General features: G+C 39.5%; 3 pseudogenes; 2 read left to right on the top strand and 1 right to left on the bottom strand.

Moving 5' to 3' along the window:
* The first annotated feature begins 829 nt into the window (after positions 1 to 829).
* On the top strand, positions 830 to 930 carry LOC119538873 (annotated as a pseudogene).
* Positions 931 to 2,593: 1,663 nt separating this feature from the next.
* Positions 2,594 to 3,526, top strand: LOC119536664 (annotated as a pseudogene).
* Positions 3,527 to 12,856: 9,330 nt separating this feature from the next.
* On the bottom strand, positions 12,857 to 14,110 carry LOC119536663 (annotated as a pseudogene).
* Between the last annotated feature and the right edge of the window lie 10,007 nt (positions 14,111 to 24,117).

Genomic DNA, 24,117 nt, shown 5'->3' with positions numbered 1-24,117 from the left:
CTCATGCCAGGACCTCCACACTGGTTTGCAGGTTCCTTTTCAAAGTGCAGGTGATAAGCATTTTCTTACCTGGTTGTGAATTTGGTACAACTTTACAATCATCTTTCCTATATTTAATCTTACATTTCCAGATGCTTTGTTGTCCAAGTTTTCTCATGATCTTTTACATTACTCAGCATGGGACAGAAGATTGAAGAAATTTTCAAAATTTTAATGCTGCAATTTTTATTCTCATTTGCTTTGAATACCTCTCAAGGATTAAACAATTGCACTAATGACATATTCTAGAAGAGAGTTCAGATTTTGAAAACAACAACTAAATAAGAATTCTCAAACACTATTTGTTAAAGTGTTACTGCTGGCAATAAATATTCTTTATCCACAGCACTTTGAACAGGATAATACTCATTTAGCTGCAGAATTTGCAACCAAACCTTCAGATAGCAACCTCTGATTGATGCCTTATTGCTAGTTGTACTGGATAAGTATGGAGACATCATTAATTTCGTATCTGCCCAATTTCACAAATATTGCAATATTACACAATGAAGAGGGGAAAAATAAGAAAACACATTGAAATATATCAATTATGTCCTCCTTCTGTTTGTTTTACTAAATGGTGCATTCTGAGACATAAAACAGACTCACAACTCACGGGCATTATTCTTGCCTTAGCAGTATTATAAATTATATATCACAGGAGGCTCAAGTTAATAATTTTAATGAGAATTGCTTAAAATAAGACTAGCTACTGTAACAAATAAACCCCACATCTCAATGACTTATCACAATACTTGTTTCCAATTACATCAAATCCAATGGAGGGTTCTTGTTTCTGCAGCAGATATACTAAATTGAAATGATACCAAGAAGGTTAGCATGGCCCCTGCACAAGGATGGCACACATATTTTGAAGCATTCCATAATTTTTAGCAGCATTATTCAGAACTGTCCAAAATGGAAGCAAGTCAAGTGTCCATCAACTGATGATTGGATACACAAACTCTGGTATATATATGCATGATGGAATATTATTCCATTATAAGGAGGAATGAAGTACTGATGCATGCAACAACACAGGTGAATGATGAGGACATGTTGACTGAAATAAGCATGACACACAAGGACAAATATTGTGTGATCTCACTGACACCAGCTAAATATATTAAGCCAATTCATAGAATTAGAATATAGAATTTAAGTTCCTGGGGGTTGAATGGGGAAAGAAAATAGGGAACTGATATAATTTGTGCAAAATTTATTTTTAGGTTGAAATTAAATGTTTGGAAATGGATAGTGGTTATGGTAGCACATTATGGTAAGTATAATAGTGCTGAATTGTGTTTGTGAATGTGGTTAAAAGGGGGAAGTTTTAGTCATATAAGCTACTAGAAGGAAATTTTTAAGAGAAAACATGGGGCCATATAACAAATGAACCTTTCTGTGAACCATGCCTTGGTTAATACTGCAAATATGAGTGCTCTTTCATGAACTATACCAAATGTACAACACTAGCACAAGGTGTTAATACTTGGGTGCTATGTGAGAAAAATACACCTAATGTGAACTACAGACTGTAGTTAACAGTAATAATTTAGTATTCTTTCATCACTTTAACACAGGCACCAAATAATGCAAAGTGTCAACATTAGGAGGCTATATGGGTGCACTGCATTTTTCACATACTTTGCTGTAAACAAACAACTAATTTAAAAAATAGTATGTTGTAAAACCATTGGTGGAAGGGCTTGCTGAAAGGAGAGACTGATCCATGGACTTTCAGGAACCCAGAAAGCAAGAGAGAGTCACAGTAATATATGTAGTGTTTCCACTTAGCAAGTATAAATGCAAGGTGACTAGTTAATTGTGAATTTCAAGAAACAATAAGTCATTTTTGACTGTAAGTATCTGATGCAGAAGTTAGGCCACACTTACAGACACAAAAAACATTATTTGTAGTGTATCTGAAATACAAGTTTAACTGGGAGTCCTATATATCATCTAGATAATCTAAAATATAGCTTCCAAAGATTCTGTAGTACAATATTCACCCAAGAGATGAGCAAAAAAGGAACTGAAAACTTTTTGCTAATTGGTTCTCATTGGCTGGGGAGGACCTTGAAACACATGTGACCCTTGAAGATATGTCAGGGAAAATTCCTCTTTAAGGCTACTACTGTAAAGAACTTGGACCAGGATTAAGGTAACAAATAGCTGAGGAAAAATATAAGTTGCTTAAATGGTATGTAATCATATTTGCATATTAATTGATGCAAGTTTGGATATATGTTTAACATGGTAGGGAGATTGGTTCATCTATGTTTCTTAAAACCACATGTATTAGAAGTCAGCCTTAATCTCTGAAAATCTCCCTAATTTTGAAAATTAATCAATTACTAAACTGTAAATGCTTACTCAGCAATTTCAAATCAAAGAAAGAGCAAAAGATGTCTGGAAAGCAATAATCCAATGATGAATGTTTGCCATAAAAATCCAATTCAAAAAAAGTGATGTAAAACTTAAGAGTATTTTAATTTTGAGATGTTACAAAGATCTCCCTTCTTTTCTTAGACAATCTTAGACATTGGCAGCAATGATGCATGGAAATGACACTGAAGTGACTAAATTCTTTCTTCTGGGATTTGCTGCCCAATACAGGTTTCAGCATATTCTCTTCATTGTATTTCTACTGATCTACATGACCTCCATGGTGGGTAATATTGGAATGATCCTCCTCATCAAAATTGATTCCAGACTTCAAACACCCATGTACTTTTTCCTACATTTGGCATTTGTTGATATTTGTTATAGCACTGCAATCATTCCCAAGACATTGCAAAACCATGTATCAGAAAATAAATCAATTTCATTCACGGGATGTGTAATGCAATTATGGGTTATGGGACATTTAGTGCAACTGTTACCTACTGGCTGTTATGGCAGTGGAACATTATGTAGCTATCTGTAAACCACTTTGCTACTCCACAATCATGTTCCATTAAGTATGGATCCAACTGGTAGCTGGTTCATATATAAATGGCTCAATAAATTCTTCTGTACATGCAGGTTTAATGTTTGCACTGTCCTTTTGCAAGTCCCACACCATAAGCCACTTATTTTGTGATGTTCCCCCAATTCTTGTGATCTCCTTCTCCAGCATTAGCATCAACCTGATGCTACTTGTTGTCTTTGTGGGATTTAACTTGACATTCACTATTTCAGTTGTCATCTTTTCTTATATATACACCCTGGCTTCAATTCTAGAAGTGTATTCTACTGCAGGAAGGAAAAAAGCCTTCTCTACATGTGCCTCTCACCTGACAGCAGTCACCATTTTTTATGGAACACTCACTTACATGTACTTACACCCTCATTCTAAAAATTCACAGAAGAATATGAAATTTGCCTCAGTATTTTATGGAATTGTGATTCCCATGTTGAACCGCTGATCTATAGCTTGAGAAGTAAGGAAATAAAATGAGCTCTAAAAGGAATGGGGAAGAAGTTCTTCTATACTGCACCCTAATTATTAAAATTCAGCAACTCAAAACATCCAATAAACATGTATTCATACAATTTGATTATTCTGAAATTGAGAACAACTTCTCCAATTAGGTCATTGATTCTTCTCTAAAAAGAAAAGGTATCAGAATGGGGAAACACAGTAATTATGTCCTGGAGCTAATTTACCCTAGAATAAGTTGAGGAATTATATGACACTACCTGGGGAGAAGAGCTTTATCAAGGCTACCTAAATTTATAAAGAATATATAAATTTTGGAAAGTATTTAATACATCAAATAAATTTCAAACATATTGTTAAGGAATATAAGCATGTTTATTTGTATACAAAAATATTAAATATGAAATAGTGAGTATTAAAACTTCATTATTTTCCATTTACTACATGTTCCTTTAATCATCTACCATGGTGCTCTTTAAAAGCTCTTTAAATTTTACACAAATATAAATGTAAAATAAATTTTTTACTGTAACAATCATTTCAAGACTCAGACTACTTTCTACACAATATGCCCATGTTAATGACTATTCCTAATACTTGAAAACCCTGATATATCTCATTAGTTATCCTCTTTGATCTGAATCTATCTCTTTCTTGCTTAGGGAAAAGGGAAGTGGTGAAACAGCTTTTTCTTTCTCCAAAAGAGATAGGGACTCTAGACTGTAAATGGATCTAAAATACAAAAAAAGTGGTCATTCATTTATGAGCTATATACCATTCATTTTACATCAGACAGTTTAAACTGCAGAAAATCACTGAGAACTCCAACATAGGCTACAAGCCCTCTAAATCAGGAGAAAAAAAAAGTCGACAGAAAAACTTTGGCAAGTGGATTGAGGGAACGAATAGAAAACCCCATCAAAATATTACAGATGCCATGATAACTGATTGAAAGAACAAGTTTCCCATAAAAATAACACCAGGTGGACTAATGAACTACCAAAAAATGTGCTTATAAGTAAAAAATATAAGGATAATTGAGCAAGAGTAAAAGATAAGTTTTTCAATATGATATCCTTCATAAATTCTAACAGAAGAGACAAAAATAACCTGAAGTCAATGTAGACTCTCCTCCAAAAACACTCTTTATTTTAAAAGAATAAGACCTTCACCCTCAGGGTGGTTCCAATTATCTTCAAAGCCAAGAAGCTCCAGACAGTGCTGGAGGGTCATCAGAAAAGTAGAATGAAGATGGACTCAGGCCCTTTAGGAGAAAAGCTGCGTTCCACTTAAGAATAACTTTTCATGTAAAAGTGTAAACATCCAATGTCAAATACAGGAATAGGAGTCATAGCTCTTGCATTCAATAATGACAAAAAGGAAACCCTAAGGAAAGGGGCTTTCCAACAAGTAGACAAACTAGCCACATCTATGGGGCTTATTTGAAGGTGGAAGCAGTTGTGGTAGGTTCTGGCTTAAGGTTCATTAGCACTTTTTCACCTATATTAAAGAGTGTTCCTTTCTACCACTGTAAAATAGGGAGGTCTGAAGTTTAACAATTACACCCTATTTCATGAATCATCAATCACAGTTTTAGGCTATTTGGGTCCAGAAGGAGGAAGGAAAATATAGACCAAGTGTGACTGAATCATTTTTTCATTCATTCACTTATTTAGTGCAGATTTTAACATTTACTGATACCCCCCCATAAGTCCATTGGTGACCTGTAATTGAAATGTTCCTTTTAGCTTCCTTTCCACCCTATTTCTAATTGATGAAGTTAGAAAATTCAGACAAACATTTACAGATGTCCTTGCACCTATCATTATGGATGGAAATCAGATTTAATCATGGAAGATTTGGAACATAGAAGTCAGCCAAATATTGTCATCTTTCTGGCCAGAGAAGCAATAGAGACATGACTGGTTAGATGTGGTTTCATCACCAAACTGGGGATTCCAGGGTGTATTCATTGGGTTCAGAAATTGAGAGGCAGATTCCTGAACTCTGAATCCCAGCACTCTTGATGTGTCCCTGACACCTATTCTTCCATCAACTGCAAATATTTTTAACTTTAAAATTCTCTCCATAAAATCTTTTCCTGCTTGAACTAACTTGTATGTTTCCCTTTTCTTGAATTCAACTTGACAGATACACACATCATGTCAAATATGTGCCTACATTCTGCTGTGAATGGCCCAGAAATTTCAAGAAAATGACAAGCAATAAGAAAATAAGCAGCAGAACTCAAATGGTATCAGCATTAATTGTCACAGGTTTTAAGAGGCCTGAAGTAGACATGCATTTAAGTACACTCCAGGAATCAAGCTTCATAGCACCATTGCACCTAGTACTGAGATTTACCCTCAGTAGATATTTAGCAAGTAATATACAAAAGAAGTGATCACATAGTGTCCATATTACCCAAATATCAAACTGTACTCACTGCAACAATATAACCTGGGCACCTTTTTAGGAACAGATCTCTGATAGCTGCTCCTAGGGATTTAGTATTTGAACATCTAAAATGGGGAACTGTTAAAAGTTTCCCCACAGATCCTGACACTGTAACAGTTTATGAAGCCACTGGCTCTAACATATCAGACATTAAACTACTAAAAGGGAAACTCCCTAGTTTGGTTTCAGTATTAAATATTTGATATGAAATTACATATTAGGGCTGGAAATTTGTATCACTATGAAAGACACACAGTGCTTGATAGGCACCACTGGCTTTTAAAGGCAGCATACAACACATTTGAGAATGCTGCTCCAACCTTTTTCTTGGGGGGCTTGAAAGTTGGGAATCAGAACAAAAGGAGGCTCCAAAGAATGTCCAAGCTTTATTATGAGAGCAGCTCCCAATTTGGCCTGAAGATTTGACAGATTCCATGGGGTGAGACTAAGAGTGCTAGAAAAACACCAAGTTGAATCTTTGGCAATACCAAAGAGAAGACTTTTCCTGTAGACCTGTAGAGCTTTAAAGCAGGAGCTGCGAAACACTTTTTATAACAGGCCAAATGGATTAGACATGTAATCCTGAAACAAACTTGTAAACTCTAGTTTCATATCCTCCTTGTAAGTGAAGTTTTATATCTAACGATAAAAATCTAGATAAACTCAAGCATACTAAATTAACAATCTGTATTCATTAAAATGATTGTAACACTGAAAACTAATATAGAATTTGTATCAATATAGCAAAAACATATACAATCAACAATATGAAGAGAAACAGACCAGACATTCCTAAAAATGGCAAATCATATGGCTAAAAACTTTCAAGGATTCTCAACATTACTTATCATCAGTGGAATGAAAATTAAAATGATAGCAAAATACCAATTTGTACCTCTGTAATTTGCAAAGATAAGAATTGTGACAATATTAAAAGTAGTTGTATTAGTAAGACCCACTTTACATTGCTTTTTTAGTATAAAGCAAAGCCACCAATTTAAGAAATAAATTGCATTATCTGTTTTTTGTTGTTCTTTTTGTTGTTATTCTTATTTTTTTTTTTTTTGGTAGAAACTGTTGAAAATGATTTTTATTGAGGAGGAATAAGTTTCCAAAGGTCAGGATTAACTATAAGAGCAGTTCTCAGCTTTGTCCCCAGTCACACAGGATCCAAATCACATTTGGGCCTGATTTCTGAGCTGCACCCCATTCCCTACCCCTTGCTACACACAAAAAGCCCTGCCTAGGAATATTTACCTTCCCATGACACTCGAGAACACACTTATATATGGTAATATCCTGCTCCTTCCTGCTGAAACCTGGGAAATTCAAATGTTGAAAAGAGTGGATCTCTCTCAGTCCTCTAGGTTGGTTCAGCTGGGTGTGGGCTAGGTAACACCCATGAAGCACAGTTCTGGGTGCCTGTGAAAACCTCAGAGCCAGTGCAGGGGCCCTGGGGGAGCCCGTGACATGTCCCACATGAGGGAGAGGCCCTGCAGCACTTTCGACAGGCAGGAGGCCCACACTGAAGTTCTGCAGCTGGAAGACAACCCAACACTGTGGCTTAGAAATCACACACTCCTATTTTAACAGGCTAACCCAAACAGCAAAACACAGCCAAGTTCCAGAGAATTCTGAAGGGAACCACAGCAGTGAAACAGTGAAGACTCCTGAGAGCAGGTGTCTACTGTCCTGGAGTATTCTCTCTGTGGAATGACCAAAGGGACCACTGTGTGGTGGCACATTGAGGCAGGGGAGTCTGTTCTAGTTTGCTAATGCTGCAGAATGCAAAACATCAGAGATGGATAGGCTTTTATAAAACGGGGGTTTATTTCGCTACACAGTTACAGTCTTAAGGCCAAAAAACGTCCAAGGTAACACCTCAGCAATCAGGTACCTTCACCGGAGGATGGCCAATGGCATCCGGAAAACCTCTGCTAGCTAGGAAGGCAGCTGGCATCTGCTCCAAAGCTCCGGCCTCAAAACAGCTTTCTCCCAGGACGTTCCTCTCTAGCAAGCTTGCTCCTCTTCAAAACATCACTCCCAGCTGCACTCCCTGAGTTCTCTCTCTCTGAGTCAGCTTATTTATATGGCTTCACTGATCAAGGCCCACCCTGAATGGGTGGGGCCATGCCTCCATGGGAACATCTCATCAGAATCATCTCCCACAGCTGGGTGGGGCACATTCCAAGCAAATCTAACCACCACCAAAAAGTCTTCCCCACAAGATCACAAAGATAATGGCATTTGGGGGACACAATACATTCAAACTGGCACAGAGTCCATGGGCAGGCTCTGTCCAAGTGTCCAAACCTCAGCCTCTTCCTCTGAACTCAAGCTGGAAGGTCATCTGCCTTTAAAGTCCTGTTAACAGAGAGGGTTCTGCTTCTGAGCCATTTAATGGGATCTAACCATCTCCTTTCCTCTGTGAACAGGGAACCTGTATCTTCAAAGTCCAACAGTGTGCCTCAGAAAAGGAGCTAGAGATGAAAACCAAAGTTCAGAAATATCCCCTTTCAGGTGGTATTGTGCAAATTCTTTTCTCTGGTGCCACCTTCACATAAGCACTCAACCCTCCCAGCACAGACCCAGCCACCAACTTACATCCCAGGGCCAGTTCCCCTAAATGCTAGGTCTTGAAACACAAGCGGCACACATTTAAGGACAGCAGCAGCACCAGAGCTGGTCCCTTCATCTCATCTACCTGGGGCAGCTGGCAGGAGTTAAGGAGGCCCTTTGCCAAAATGGTTTGCCTTTTTCTTCCAAGCAAAGCCACGTAAATTCTAAGGAATCATGTAAGAATGAGAATGCTAAGCACATCTAGTGTACCTGAGAGAGATGAGGGCACCAAAAGTTCTGAAAGCACTGCCCATCACAGTGAAAGGATTAGCAGAGCTTCCTCTCTTCAAATATTTCCATCTGAGGAAAGCCCATGACCCCTGCATATTAGGGCAGCTCAGGTCATGGTGTGGGCAGACTCTGTGGTCCATGCTGAACCCAGGAACCAACACACCTGAAGGACTGTGAAGATCATCTACTTCAGTGGCTCTCCACCCTGCCTGGACATTAAAATCAACTAGGGTTAAAAAAAAAATTTTGCACATGTGCATGTCTGTATAAAATGCATTGTATTTGATGGATCCAGGCTGGCTCAGGCACAGGCCCCTTCTAGAAATTCCTCAGGTGATCCCACTGGGTAGCCCAGGCTGAGAACTCTGAGCATGGCCAACTTAACAGATGAAGATAGTGAAGGAGATGAAGAGACTCAAGGAGATTATCTCACAGCCACATGTATAGCTGAGAGCCTGGTGGGACAAGGCTGGTTCTTTTCTAGAGTCTGCTCTGCCTTGCCCACCAGTGGACAGCTCAAGCCCTACATGTGGTCAGGGACCAGTGACTGTCACATGGGAAGGGGAGCCATGTTCAACACTGTGGAGTCCTTGCAGGGCCCTGGGTGGGAGGGAGCTAGACCCTGAGCGGGAACAATGCCCAAGAATTGGTGCTTTGTGTGCCTGTCTCCTTCACCTTGTGGCTGGGATAAGACAATATACAGAAATCCCACCTGCCATTCTTCAGCTTCCTGCATGTCTTTGGAATCTGGGTGCCAACCCCACCAGGTACATTTCTTGGGGGTTCTTTGGGTCCTGGGACAGTGAGCTCCCTTGGCTGGGTTGTGTGCTGCTGGAGTTCTGAGTTAGTGTTCCAGAGGCTTCCATCCAAAACCAGAAAAACACTTACGGTGCATTTCCCATGGGTCAGGCATTGCTTAGTGCTTGGAAACAAAAGCTGTCACTCACAAGGGACCATCAAGTAAAATTAAGATGACAGATGTTTGCTTTGAATTCTACTTAAAAACTGATTTGAGGTTGGTTTTGAATGCTGAGTGAACTTTTACATTAAGCAAAGAAAAACTAGGGTTCATCTTAATAAACATCTTGAGACTCAGATGGTCACCTCTTGAAACCTACCAGCCACTGCTAATGCCATGGGTGAAGTGAAGGGTGCACAGTCCCATCTTACACTTCTACTCCACCAATGTCTGTTCCCAGGATCCCCAAGCGCATCAAGCAGTCATAAAATATCTCAGTTCGAGATTAGTTTTTGATCCTGGAGTTAAAATAACTGGACTCATATTTCTTTTCTCAAACTAAGAAATTGCAAGAATAAGAATTCTAGAGATCTCTATAAATTACAAAGCTATTACACAAGATCTTTGAAACAGTTACTCTACAAACAGAAGAGTTAAAAATACATTTCAGTAAAAAACATACATATATTTTTATTGTGTAAACGGTATAACTATGAGTAAATATTTTTATTTTGAGGTAGCTTATTGTTACATCTTTGCAAAAATAAATGAGGCACAACTATCTACTGCTTCTCTAATATCTCAAGGAAAAAAAAGACAATATTCACAGACAACAGTGAAATTAAAAAAACTAAAAACCCAATGCCCAAGTCTTTGGAGACAAAATAGCTACAATCTATGAATAGAAAAGTTGCACATGATTTTAGTTTCACTTGCAAATCATTGTCCTCTTCACCAATAACAATAAGTCACAGAATTTAGAGCTGAAGGGTTCTTTAAGGACCTTCTAATTCACTGGAGTCATTATACAAGAGGAGGCAGAACAAGCTCGGCAACACGAAGCAGCTCTGTCTGTGGCCATCTGGGATCACCCACTGAGCTGCCTGGGACACCCAGGACTTCTGCCAACCCCACCCCATCTTCTACTCATGATTATGGATTCCCTTTACTCACCAGCTCTGGTTTTCAAAGGGAATCTGTAAATATTTCCAACTCTCTAAAAGGAAACACACTCAGTGACAAAGCTGATCTAACACCGTTGAGGAAGGGATTCAAAGTGTCCCACCAGTTACAGAATTATGTGTGCCACCTTCCCTAACAGGCCACAAAAACCATCTCCACACTGCTTCAGGAGCAGTTTTCACTTCCTCCAGGTTGACCCTTAGCAAATCTGGAATATACGATAGTGGATCCGGGTAGTGCAGCTGGTTTCCCTGGCTGCTGCAGAAGGCGTGTGCCAGCTAAGAGCCCTGGCAGGGCACACTTCCTCCTTTTAGACTCAGCCCTTGGCACTGATCTGGATCACAGATTTTCAACTCCAAAGGAACCAGAAAAATCAGTACAAAAACTTTTTTCCAGCCAAAATAAAGAAAGAGCCCAAACCCTAGCATGCACTGGCACAAACCCCTGAGCACCAAAGAGGAGGAGAACTCCCTGTTGTCTCCTACTAGAAAACACTGGGATTACAAGGATGACTCAGGAACAGCTATTTCCTTCTCTTCTCCTGGGTCAGCATGTGCCACATGGTGGGTGTTTACCTGGCCAGTCAAAAGTGAGACCAGATGAGACATGAAGGGACACAGTGGCAGGGGCACAGGGCATGTTAGTCAGCTGCAGTGATGTTCTGGTTGCAGTTACTGGGGGAACTTACTTTTTTAATGCTAGAACAAGTGCCAAACCAGACAGACTTTTCTGTAGAGTAATAAAAATTGGTGACAATTTGGAATGCAATGTATTTTTAAACACAGTGAAAGATACCTGGCAGTAACCGAACAGTTAACAGAGCTTGAGATTCACCAGTTCACATCAACATTCTCTACCTCTCCCCCAAGAGGAGAGCTCTACCTGGTGGTGATTACCCATAGTGCGTAAATGCTAATAGAAACAGGAGTCCTGGGGAAAAACAGATTTAAAGGGGCTGAAAGCAGGAACCAGCTGTCCAAGGATGAGATAGCTGCAATTGGAGAAACTTCAATGTCTCCCAAGCTTGGGGACTTCCTGAGAGGGCACATGTGAGGCACTCATCAAGCAGCTGCTGCATTAGCAAGAGCTTTGCCAGTAATCCTGCAGGCATTCCGAAGCTCTAGAAGAGGAATAAGAAGATTCAGAAGAGGAATATGAAGCTCCACACTATTTCCAAAAGAAAGACACCCCAAATGTGCCAACAGTTGGTGCCAGAAGATGATTGGAAATTACGACAGAAGAGTCATCTGCAAGGCTACTTGGTGTAAATTTCTTTGCCATGAGGTGGGTAGCTGGTGGCAGAGAGGGAAGTTGTGGGAGAGAAGTTACAAGCACCACTGCATACCTTCAGAGGAGAACATTCACTATCGGCATGCCATGTCCACACATTTAATTACATGCTGTGTATCTGGGTAATTTTAGCAGGCAAGAAAGACCTCATGTGGGGCACCACTGTTAAAGCAGGTCCATGCCAGCATAACTTTATGTCACATTCTCTAGAACTCGAAGGGAATCCTACGGCATGGCAACTTGGCTCCAACTAGTAGACTGACACTCTTGACTCTTAGGAAGTGGCACAAGTTTTAAAGGCAATGCATTTGCTTTGGGAGATGGCATTCAGACCCTATGTATGGGGGTGGATGCCAGGTGCATGCCCCCTGAGTTTAGCAGCATCAGCACACATTTGATATCCTCCAAACTACTTTAGGCAACACTTACAAGTTAGATTGCTTCACTGAAGACTTGCATGTTAGAGAAGCCATCTGCAAGGTAGTTTGGTTCTGTGCTCTTATTATAGTGTGCATGTATGCACACACACACACACACACACACACTCACACACACACATACCAACCTCAAATTTAATTATGTCAGCAAAGGAATAAAGTTTATGTAAAAAGAAGGAAACCTGTATTATTAGCTGTTACAAATTAATACCAAAGTGATCCCTTTGCTCTCAGTAGATTTACCAGTCCCCAGGATTCAGCAGCTCACATCAGTTTCTCCATCCTTCTGCCTAGAGCTCATCTGTCTGACTGGCTTTCCAGTAAGGCATGCGACCACTGGCAAGGATCCTAGGAAACCAACTCAAGGACCACATAGATTATCTGCAACCATATCCTATGAGGCTGTCAGGGATGGTAAAAGTAAGGAGGCTTTCTCTTTCACTGCAACATAATATCATTCAGATTTTCTTGCAGGATTGTGTCCTTTGCAGTATGAAACATGAAGCAGATGGCAGTGGTGAAGTGGTGGAAGAGTGGCTTACTGTGGTTTATTCTGTATCTGTCAAAACACTGGAATAGGTAGCACTGCACATATTCTAGACTATAGGTGTCACTTTTGAAATCTGGGAAATGCTTCTTGATGCTGACCATTTTCACCTTCTCCACCAGAAAGTCCATCTTGTTGAGGAACAGAATTATGGAGACTTTGAAGAAGAGCTTGTTGTGGACTAGGCTCTCAAAGATTTTCTTCAACTCCACCAGCTGGTTGGTGCACCTGTCCTCCATGAGGCGCTAGTCGACTCACTAGAGGACACCATGAGCAGGATGGATGTGATCCTCTCAAAACACTGGAACCACTTCTGGCCCTGAGACTGCTGGCCACCCACATCCACCATCTTAAAAGGGATTTTTTTGATATGAAATCATGTTCTACAATTCCCTTGGTGGCTTTCCTAAACATCAGGATATCTTGCTTATAAGGAAAGTAATTCAGCTGGCCAATCTGGTCCAAGTTAACCAGAAGTATTTCAGTAATTCATCCAGCCAGAACTCACTTCTCAGGCTGAACACTTCCTGGATGCCAATTACCTCCAGAGAGCACTCAAAGCAGGTACAACACCTGGAAGGTGGCAGCTCCACAGGCAGCCCTGCTTTGATCTCAAAGGCCCTTAAGAACATACCATGCTTTTCATTTTCAGAATCCTGCCAAGGAATACCAAGCTTGTCTTGGCATCAAGAAGGTCTCTGAAGCCCTTGAGGATGTTGCGGACGATTCTGTATCGGAACTTGAGCAGCGCCTTCTGGTCACACTCAGGGCTCTGTCTGCTTGAGGAAGGTGGACTTTCCGCTCTCTCCTGCGCGCGCAGCAGCAGGATCTTGACAAGGTGCTGCAGGGCGGGTCGCTCCAGCCACTGCCCTCGCCTGGGCCCTGAGCTCCTGGACCACGCCTGCTAAAGTTTGCAGCATGCAGCAGCTGAGCGTCAACAGCACCCGGGACAAGGCCCCGCCACTGCCTCCTTGCCCCTAAGTCCACGGCCTCGCCCCACCCAGTCCCCGGGGACATAGGACCTAGGCACACGTCCCGCGGCCGCCTCCTACAGCGCGTGGCCTGTGGCAAGCAGCCCGGCCAACCTCAGCAGCATCCCCAGCTCTGGCCACCAGGCGTCGCTGCTTCCTGCTCCCAATTTGCATTATCTTCTAAGGTGGAATGTTTTCATACAGCCACCAAGGACTACTTTCATAGGTGTATTACTACATTAGGCACAATAATGGCTCCCCAAGATTTATGCCCTGAATCTGAGGCAATGTTACCTAACATGGAAAAAGTAATTTTGCAGATGTGGTAATGTTAAGGACCTTGAGGTGGGGAGATTGTTCTGGACTATCCAGGTAGGCCCCAGGAATCAGAGAATTCCTATAAAGAAGTTTTCCCAGCTGAGATCAGAGATGGAGGGCCCCGTGATCACAGAATAATGGTCAGAGTAGTGTGAATCTGCTTGTCTCAAAGGAGGAGGAAAGGGGCCATGAACCAAGGAAGGTGGGCAGCCTCTAGAGTTGGTAAATGGCAAAGAAACAGATAATTTGTCCAAAATCTCTTGGTGATAAGAAACCAGGAGACATGAATACCCGGAAAATTGTACCACTATGTATTTAACCTTTCCTTGTTAAGGGAACTACTGAACATTCATGGAAATATTATTTAAGAAAAGCCCCACCAAAAAAGTTTTCTAGAAATTGAGGCCAAAATACAATATCAGTTGACACAATAAGAGTGACCAAAATGATTTGTAGCCAGGTGTTCAGATAAGCCTTACATACTTTGTTTCAGGAAAAATGGATATGAACAAATAGATATTGCAGAAGAATATAACTTTATACTTAGTTATGGTCATTCAATAACAGACTATAGACTTTCAGAAAGGAAGGGCTTGGAGACCAGCCACACCTGCTCCCTCAAAGTTGCAGGACTGACTATGGGGCACCTTGGTGTTCATGTCTCCAAGGGGCTGACCAGGGCTGACATACACCACCTCCCTCCCACACCATCCCCTGGTTGTTTAATCAGATTTGGGTCCAGTCAGAGAGGGAGCTTGCATTGCTTAGTGTGTGTTTGTCTTTGTAGCAGACTGTCACGTCTTCCAAATGTCCCATGCTGCAGCAGGTTGTTCCACAGATGCCTTTACTCCATGACATAGCTACAAAGAGAAGTTTTTAAAAATAAAAAAGGAATCCATTCTTTGTCTCCTTGAAACCCTGGAGAACCCTGTTTTCTACTTTTAGCAATTTGCAGCTTTGAGAAACTCCCTTAAAAAACATTTTCTGTTCCTTTTTATTTTTCACATATTGAGGGGGGTTTTATTGTAGTGTTCTTTTCTGTTTTACCTGAACTCTACTTTAGCCTACTCCTCATTCTATATTGTCCATCACAGTTAAGTAGCCTCATCATACAAAGAACATATCGGAACATGAATCTAGGAGTCAAACTTCCATGCCATCTTCCACTTCTCTAATTCAAGACAGAAGGGATTCCTGTAAATTCTACTGTCTCAAAATTCTACAATTAAATACAGTTATCTCCCTTTTCCATATGCCACCCTAATACAAGCTGCAATTATCTCCCACTTGGATTTGAGGATGAGACTTGTGAATGGTCTCCCTATTCAATTGTTGCTTTTATAATCTACACTCAAAGCAACAAGAGGAGTGACCTAAAACATACCCTGCCACCTTCAACACTCAACCTACAATGGCAATCTATCACACTGAGAACAAAATCCAAACTCCTCTCCAAGACACTAAAGGCTCCAAATGATAAAATGCTTGCTGGGTCTCTGACATAATGTAGAAGATGTTCTCCTTCAGTCCCTCCAGACTGCATTCTCATCCTTGGAACACACAAACAAGCCAAGCCCATTCAAGGTCCCACATGGATTTTACACCATCTTTTCCCTCATTCATTTTGCATTTTACACAGGTCTTCACATTGCTGGATGCTTCTCATCTTTCCTATCTCAGACCAAATGCTATCTCCATAGAGATATCTCTCTGGACCTAGATGTTGTGTCTCCTCATGCCTTATTACTCCACATTATCTTATTTTCTGTATAACACTTATTCCTGTCAATATAAATTATGTTGATCACTGATGGGATGCCTTGTCTATTACTATTCTGTAAAACACACTAGAATGCATAGAACCATCAGAGTCATAACCATATTTTCCTGTATCTTCTATGTACCCAGTGTATAGAACAGTGACTGGAATACAGAAGGTACTGACTGTCTCCTGCATTAGCATAGAGTACAGTTGCAATATTTAATTTATGATTTTCCTCAAGAAGACTGAAGATTTCTCCATTTGGGTTCATATCAGTCTTTTGTCTGGCTCAGCCTTATGACCTAGATCTTAGTTCTGAATTCAAATTCAATTATTTCAGTCAGACCTTCAGCCTTTACTATCAGTGTGGCCATAGCCAACTCACCACACACCTACAAACCTCAGCTCCTTTAACTGTAAAATGCAGATATTCTCAGTCTGACCCACAGAGTTCAGGTGTGGAAAACAAGGAACTGCATGTGATAGTATTTCACCCAGAACCTCAAAATATTAAGGCCCCACAAGAGACAGCAATACAATTACTGGTGTTGGATATGTGTACTCATTAATTATCACCAAATCTAGAAGGCCAGATTTCCCATTCAAAGAACATGCTGCCTTGATCCATTTTTTTTTCATTTTTTTGTTCCATGGTGATTTGAATGCATACTGATTTCAAACACCATACTTGGCACATGCCTCATCAAAACAAATGAGTATGCCTCCCTTCAAAGGACTCACCATGTAGAGTAAATTAGTGGTTCATGATATAATTACCACATAGAGAAAATTATGCCCAAGTACATGACAACTGGGAGACAGGAGAAGATCTAAGTCCCAAGAGGTATGGGTGAGACCAGGTGCATATATCCCTGAGTCAAGAGTGAAAGGATAAGTATGAATTAACTAGGAGAAAGGTGAATGGATTGAAGTGGAAGGATGCCAGAGGACATGAGTTTCTGAAGACATTCCAGGAAAAAAAAAATGCACTTGAAGAGTGGCAATGCTGCTTTTGCTAATTCTGGAGCTGACAGCAGTGAACATATTGTGCAGGGCCTTATGAGCTGAAACAAAGTGATTGAACTTTATCCTGAAAGACATGGTAGTCATGGAAGGAATTTAGTCCAGGAAAACACAACACCTAATATATGTTTTAGTAAGATGGCAAGACTTGAGAGAAGGAGACATTTAAAAGGTTACTGTTGGTGTGCTAAGATGGTGAGATAGAGAGGAGTGGAAGTTAGTCCCCTGAAACAACTAGTAAACAACTGGTAACAACTAGTAAATAATCTGGAATGACTGCTGGGGGACAATGGTGACTGTCCACACATTGTACACCAACCTGGATTTGAAGGAATGCCTGAGATTGCAGCATAAATTGTGTAGTAAAAGCTGTGGAACCACACCTAGAGCCCTCTCCCCCACAGCAGGCCAAACAGCAAAACCTTGCTGTTGTAGAAAGCAACACTCTCTGAACAACTGAGTATACCTCAGTCCAGCTCCAACTGTGGTTTTAATTAACAAGTGTGGACTGCTCAATACAAGCTACAAATCCCCAATAAGTAGACAGAGGCTTTTAGTGATCACTGACTTTACAGAGCCAGAAGACTCCTCTGTACCAGGAGGGGATCCCAGAATACCATGTGCTATCTCTGGCCAATGGGTCAGAATGGGGGTCCATAGACTGGCCCTGAAAGGGGGCTTTCTGTCGCTTTTTCTTTCTCTCAACCTGAGCAGCTCAGTGGAGAAAGTCTCATCTATTTCAGTGTGCAGTGCTCTGACCCAGACAAAGGTGGAGACAGCAGAGTCAGAGAGACAAGGAGCCTATTTAAATGAAGATGATAACTCTGTAGGAGGTTTATCTTCCCTAAGAGGAAGGAGGTGGTGCCCAGCTCTACTACTGGATTTCCATTCAGAACCAGACCCAAAACCTGGGGGAAAACAGCCAAAACAGAAACTAAAGGGGCCACACCTCTTTACACCAGTCAGGAGTGACAGGCTGAGAGGCACCACCTACTGGGAAGGTTAGGAAAAGCACAGTGTCTAGAGGCCTCACAGGGTATGTCAATCTTCTAAGACACACCCTCAGGGAAACCTGATACTGAATATTTTATCCCTTCTAAAACCTGAGCCTGTCTGGTCTGGGAAAATCTGATTAGGGCAACTAAGGAGACCAGATGCATAAACAACAGAAAGCTACAACTACATTGAGAAAAATGAAGATATGGCCCAGTCAAAGGAACAAGCTTACACTTTAACTGAGATACAGGAATTGAAACAAGTTATAGTAAATCAATTTAAAAAGTTTGGGGGAGATATGACAAAGAGATGAAGGGTATAATGAAAACACTGGGCAAACATAAGGTAGAAATCAAAAGTTTGAAAGAACAACTGGCAAAATATATGGAAATGAAAGACACACACAAAAAAAGATGAAAGATACGATGGAGACATACAACAGCAGATCTCAAGAGGCAGAAGAAAACACCCAGGAACTGGAGAACAAGATACCTGAAATCCTACACACAAAAGAACAGATAGGGAAAAGAATGGAAAAATGTGAGCAACATCTCAGGGAAATGAATGACAACATAAAATGCATGAATGTATGTGTCACAGGTGTCTCAGAAGGAGAAGAGAAGGGAAAAGAGGCAGAAGCAATAATGGAGAAAAAAGTCAATGAAATTTTCCCATCTTTTATGAAAGGCATAAAATTGCAGATCCGAGAAGCACAGCATACCCTAAAAGAATAGACCTGAACAGGCCTATGCCAAGACACTTAATAATCAGATTACCAAATGTCAAAGACAAACAGAGAATGCTGAAAGCAGCAAGAGAAAAGTGATCCATTACATACAAAGGAAGCTTGATAAGACAATGTGTGGATTTCTCAGTAGAAACCATGGAGGCAAGAAGGAAGTGGTGTGATATATTTAAGATACTGAAAGAGAAAAACCACCAATGAAGAATCCTATATTGGCCAAAACTCTCCTTCAAATATGAGGAGAGTTTAAAATATTCTCTGACAAACAGACAATAAGAGAGGTTGTGAACAAGATATCTGCACTACAAGAAATACTAAAGGGAGCACTACAGACTGATAAGAAAAAAACAGGAGTGAGAGTTCTGGAACACAATTTTGGGTGATGGTGGCACAGCAATGTAAGTACACTGAACAAAGATGACTGCGAATATGGTTGAAAGAGAAAGGTTAGGAGCATGTGGGACACCAGAAGGAAAGAGAAAAGATAAAGACTGGGACTGTATAACTCAGTGAAACCTAGAGTGTGCAACAATTGTGATAAAATGTACAAATATGTTTTACATGATGAAAACAAATGAATGTCAAGCTTGCAAGGAGTTAAAAATAGGGTGGTATTGGGGGAAAAATACAATCAATGAAAACTAGAAACTAGTTAACAGAAACATTGTATTATTCTTCCTTTAATGTAAAAAAGTCAATATGCCAAAGCTAGAGGCATATAAGAAGGGGGACATAAGGGACGGGCATGGGATTCTTGACATTGGTGATCTCTGATTCTTTATTCTACTTCAGTTTAATTCTATCTTTCCTTTGGTTTCCTAGCTGCCATTTTTTTCCTTCTCTTTCTTTTTCTTTTTCCTTTCTCTCCCTACCTTCTTTGAATCTCCCTCCTTCTTTGTGGAATAAATGGAGATGTCCTTATATAGATGGTGGTGATGGTGACCACTATACATGACTATACAGGGAACCATCGATTGTTTAGTTAGGGCAGAATGTGTGGTGTGTGAACAAAAAAGTCTTAAAAAAATGGGTTGGTGAAGAAAACTTGAGGGCTCTTTCTTGAGTGAAATAAGTCAGACACATAAGTACAAATATTGCAGGGTCTCACTGATATGAACTAATTATAATATGTAAACTCATAGGCATGAAATATAAGCCAGCAGGATATAGAACAAAGCTAATGAACAAGGAGCAGTTGCTTATTATGAGCAGAATGTTCAACTAGGTTGAATTTAAGTGTTTCAAAATGGACAGAGGTGATGGTAGCACCTTGTGAGAATAACTAACAGTGCTGAATGGTGTGTGAATGTGGTGGAAAGAGTCATGCATGTCACCAGAAGGAAAGTTGGAGGTTGAAAGATGAGAATGTTTAAAACAGTGAATTTTGTGGTGGGCAATGTCCATGATTAACTCTAAAATATTAGAAATCTCTTTCATGAACTAGAACAAATGTATGACTACAACTAGAAGTTAAATCTACCTATTGCAAACTATATTCTACAGTTAGTAATATTTTAACATTCTTTCATCAACAGAACAAATGTACTATAATAATACTATAAGCCAATAATGGAGTGGGGATGGTTAGGGGTATGGGAGTATTTGAATATCTTTTTTTTTTTTTGTCTTTATTTCTTGTCTGGAGTAATGAAAGTGTTCTAAAAATTGAAAAAAAAAAATAATTGTGATGATGGATGCACAGTTGAATGATGGTTCCATGGCAATTGATTGTAAACTTTGGATCTTTGGAAAATTCTATGGTATGTGAACAATCTTAATAAAATTAAAATAAAAATCAGTTTCTGTTATAATCCTGAGCCAAAGTATCAAACTTACTATGAAGTGAAACAGTGAATATGGGGATGGAGAGTAAGGAGTATATGAAAGAGAAACTTAACTGGGCTTTAATGAGTGATTTGAATAAAGACCACAAGTAGAACTGTGGAAGTATGGATAAAGTCCTTGGGGAAGAAAAACCAATGCCTCACTACTTTGAAACCTGAGAATTTTAATTCCCTTTCAGGCATGCCTAGGACTTGGGGCAAGAATAACTGTGAAAAGTAAGTGGTCAAACATGATGGGATGTTTGTTCGGATAATATGATACCTTGTAAGCAACTCTGATCATAAACATCTGGTTCATCCTGGATTTCCTTCTAAAATAATCAGCTTTTGGTCAATCAAAGTGCAGCAAGAACATGCCTGCTACTTGCTAGATTTCATGAAATAAATTAAAAAATAGTGAGCACTTTAATAAATATTATTAAATAAATGAATGATTGTTTTAATTATTAAACTCATGAAACCTAATGCTGAAGTCTCAAAGAGGTTCAATAACTGTCCCATTGTCACACATTTAATAAGCACTGGAGTAACACTGGAAAACAGACATAATGGTGCTGAAAGTTTGTGATTTAAACTCTTCTGCCATAGAATCTCATGAACAGGTTCATACCCCCAGAGAGAAGATCAAGGAAGACAGACATTTCATAATATTTGATAATCACTGAGAGATCACAGATTATACTACTAGAGAAAATAAAATTTGAATTTAAGAAGAGCTTTTAGTGTTCAGCCAGACTCCTTTCAGGGCATCTACACCATAGGAGAGAAGGGATTCAATCCTATGCAGTCACTTGGCAGTTGATTTCAAGTAGGATACTTAAAGAGCTCTCTGAATAAATTCTAGAACTACAAGGCAATGCCTGTGAACTCCCTTCTGCTAATGACTACCAGAGGGTTAACAAAATTAGGCCTGAATAGACCAAGATAGAAAAACATGAATGTCTTTCTTCACTGATGATGGGGACACAGCTTCCACTGCAATCTTGGACATGTCAGGCTTTGGTAATACTTGAAGAATGTGGCAATGGCAACAGCTCATGCAGCAAAAGATTTGGAGAATCCTAACAATGACAATCCTGTTCAAATGTAAAGCAATTCAAGATCAAAATGTACATGTATGCACCATTGCTTCCTTGCTTTTATAACATCTCTAAGGCAACCACATATGGTATCACTGGACTATTTTACAGATGATGAAATTGAAATTTAAAGGGAACAGAAGATCCAGGATTCCAAACTATGCTTTCAGAATCCCAAACCACTGATTTTCCCTAAGATCATGGATGAAACAAGACAAAATCCCAAAGGAGAGAAACTTGAAATTAAAAAAAAAAAAAAAAAGGTGTCAACTGAGAATCTCACCTCTATGCACTCAAATCAGCCAGAAGAGTATACTATTAAGACTATTGGGAATAAGTCCTAATACTAAAACCCTCAAAATAAACCCCCATTGGTTGCAGATACAAAAATATCACCTTGGGATTCACCTTCCTACAGCAGGTATAGAATGTAATATTCTCAATGAATATGGCTTTAAAGAAGTAACTCCTATTGCAGTTTTTTCTAAGTAGACATGCATTTCTGTAGTGTATGAAGGAAAATGAAAGAACAAAAGGAGAAATTAACCAAGAAGTTTACCTTTGGTTTTGTGCAGCATTTCACCTTCAGAAAATCAGAAGTGGAATTGGAGTAGCAAACTGCAGATGGGGTGAGTTAGGAACACTTCAGACATTCGGCACCTAAAGCAATGGATCAAATATTGTTGATGCCCAGTAAAATTTTTAGTGAAATAATTGTTCTTAATAACCAGCTAACAGTCTGTAGTAAATAGAAACCAAGTCTAGACTCAATGTTTGCTTTAGTTAAGAATATCTCAGAAAGGAGTACAAAAAAACTCATGTGTGGTTTAAGGTAGAAATTGCTGATAATTAGAGCATCCCCACCCTAACTGTATTAAATTGTGGGTCCATTTTGCTTCTCTCCCTTAGCTTGTGGGACAGCTTCACTATCCTTTTGTTGAAGTTGCTTCTTCAAACAGGAGATGTCTCCCCTGGCAGTTAGGCTCTCCACCTGGTACAATCACAAATATATATAGAGAGAGGGAAATTAAAAGCCCCACAGGTTAAGTAAGTTTTCTAGATCCTGAAACCACTTGAGATATTTCCTTAAATTAAACCATTCAGTATTTGCTTTGCATTTCTCTTTTGAAAAAATTAACCCTGACTTTTATCACAGAAGATAAACCTAAAAACTGACTAATATTTTGAAGACACTGAAAGCAACTTATTCACCATTGTAACAGAGATTCCAGTCTGTGCAGATTGCTTAATTTTCTTTGGACAAAACTGACAGTTTTTATTCCTGAAAATAGTTAGAACCCATTTACCTCTAGCATCCTGTAAAGGAGATGTGGCTTCATTTAAATAAATGTTTTATTTTGTTCAGCTTGTTGCATTCTGGGACCGTTTTCCTTATCAAAGTCAACTGTACTCATATCTAAATGAATGTAGCCCTTCAATTGGATCCTAGGGTAGTGCATGTTTGTTATATTGTTACTGCCATTGTATTGTCATCCATCAGAAATTTCTTCTAAAATATTCTTCACCGAGATAGTAGCCCTCAAGGATCTACACCATATTGGTGTCCATACACTTCGGGTATATGAGGTTCATTCTGTATCCCCACTTAGCTTTGTAAACCAAGGTCTGAATTTCAGTGATGGAAAAAGTCCTCCTGGCAGCACAAGCCTCATGCCAGGACCTCCACACTGGTTAGCAGGTTCCTTTTCAAAGTGCAGTTGATAAGTATTTTCCCTACGAGGTTGTGAACTTGGTACTACTTTACAGTCACCTTTGCTATGTATTACCTTACATTTCCAGGAGTTTTGCAGTCCAGGTTTTCTCACTATCTTTTACATTACTCAGCATGGGGCAGAAGGTTGAAGGAACTTTCAAAAGTAATTCCACCATTTTTATTCTCATTTGCTTTGAATACATCTCAAGGTTTAAACAATGGCACTAATGATTTATGTTCAAGAGTAGACTTCATAGTTTAATAACAACAAGCAAATAACAACTCTCAAACACTGTTGGTAAAAGCATCACTGCTGGCATTAAATATTCTGTATCCAATGCACATCAAACAGGACAAAACTCATTTAGCTGCAAAATTTGCAACTACACCTCTCAGATACACCTATTTCTAGATGATGCCAGTTTTGCCAGTTGAACTGGTTAGGTTTAGGAATCCTTTAAATGCTTAATTTCATATCTGCCCAAATTCACAAACATTATAATACTCCACAATTAAAAGTGGAATAAAAAACACATTGATATATATCAATTTTCCCCCTTTTGATTTTTTTTTATAAATAGTGCATTCTGAGACATAAAACATACAACTGACAGGACTTAGTTCCTACCTTAGCAGTATTAGAAATTACGTGTCAGGATGCTCAAGTTAACTTATAGATATTTGAAAACATAATTGTTAT

The sequence above is a fragment of the Choloepus didactylus genome, chromosome 6, assembly GCF_015220235.1.
Source record: "Choloepus didactylus isolate mChoDid1 chromosome 6, mChoDid1.pri, whole genome shotgun sequence".
Lineage (NCBI taxonomy): Eukaryota > Metazoa > Chordata > Mammalia > Pilosa > Megalonychidae > Choloepus > Choloepus didactylus.
Note: the sequence above shows the minus strand (reverse complement) of the source record. Positions and strands in the feature narration are given on the sequence as shown.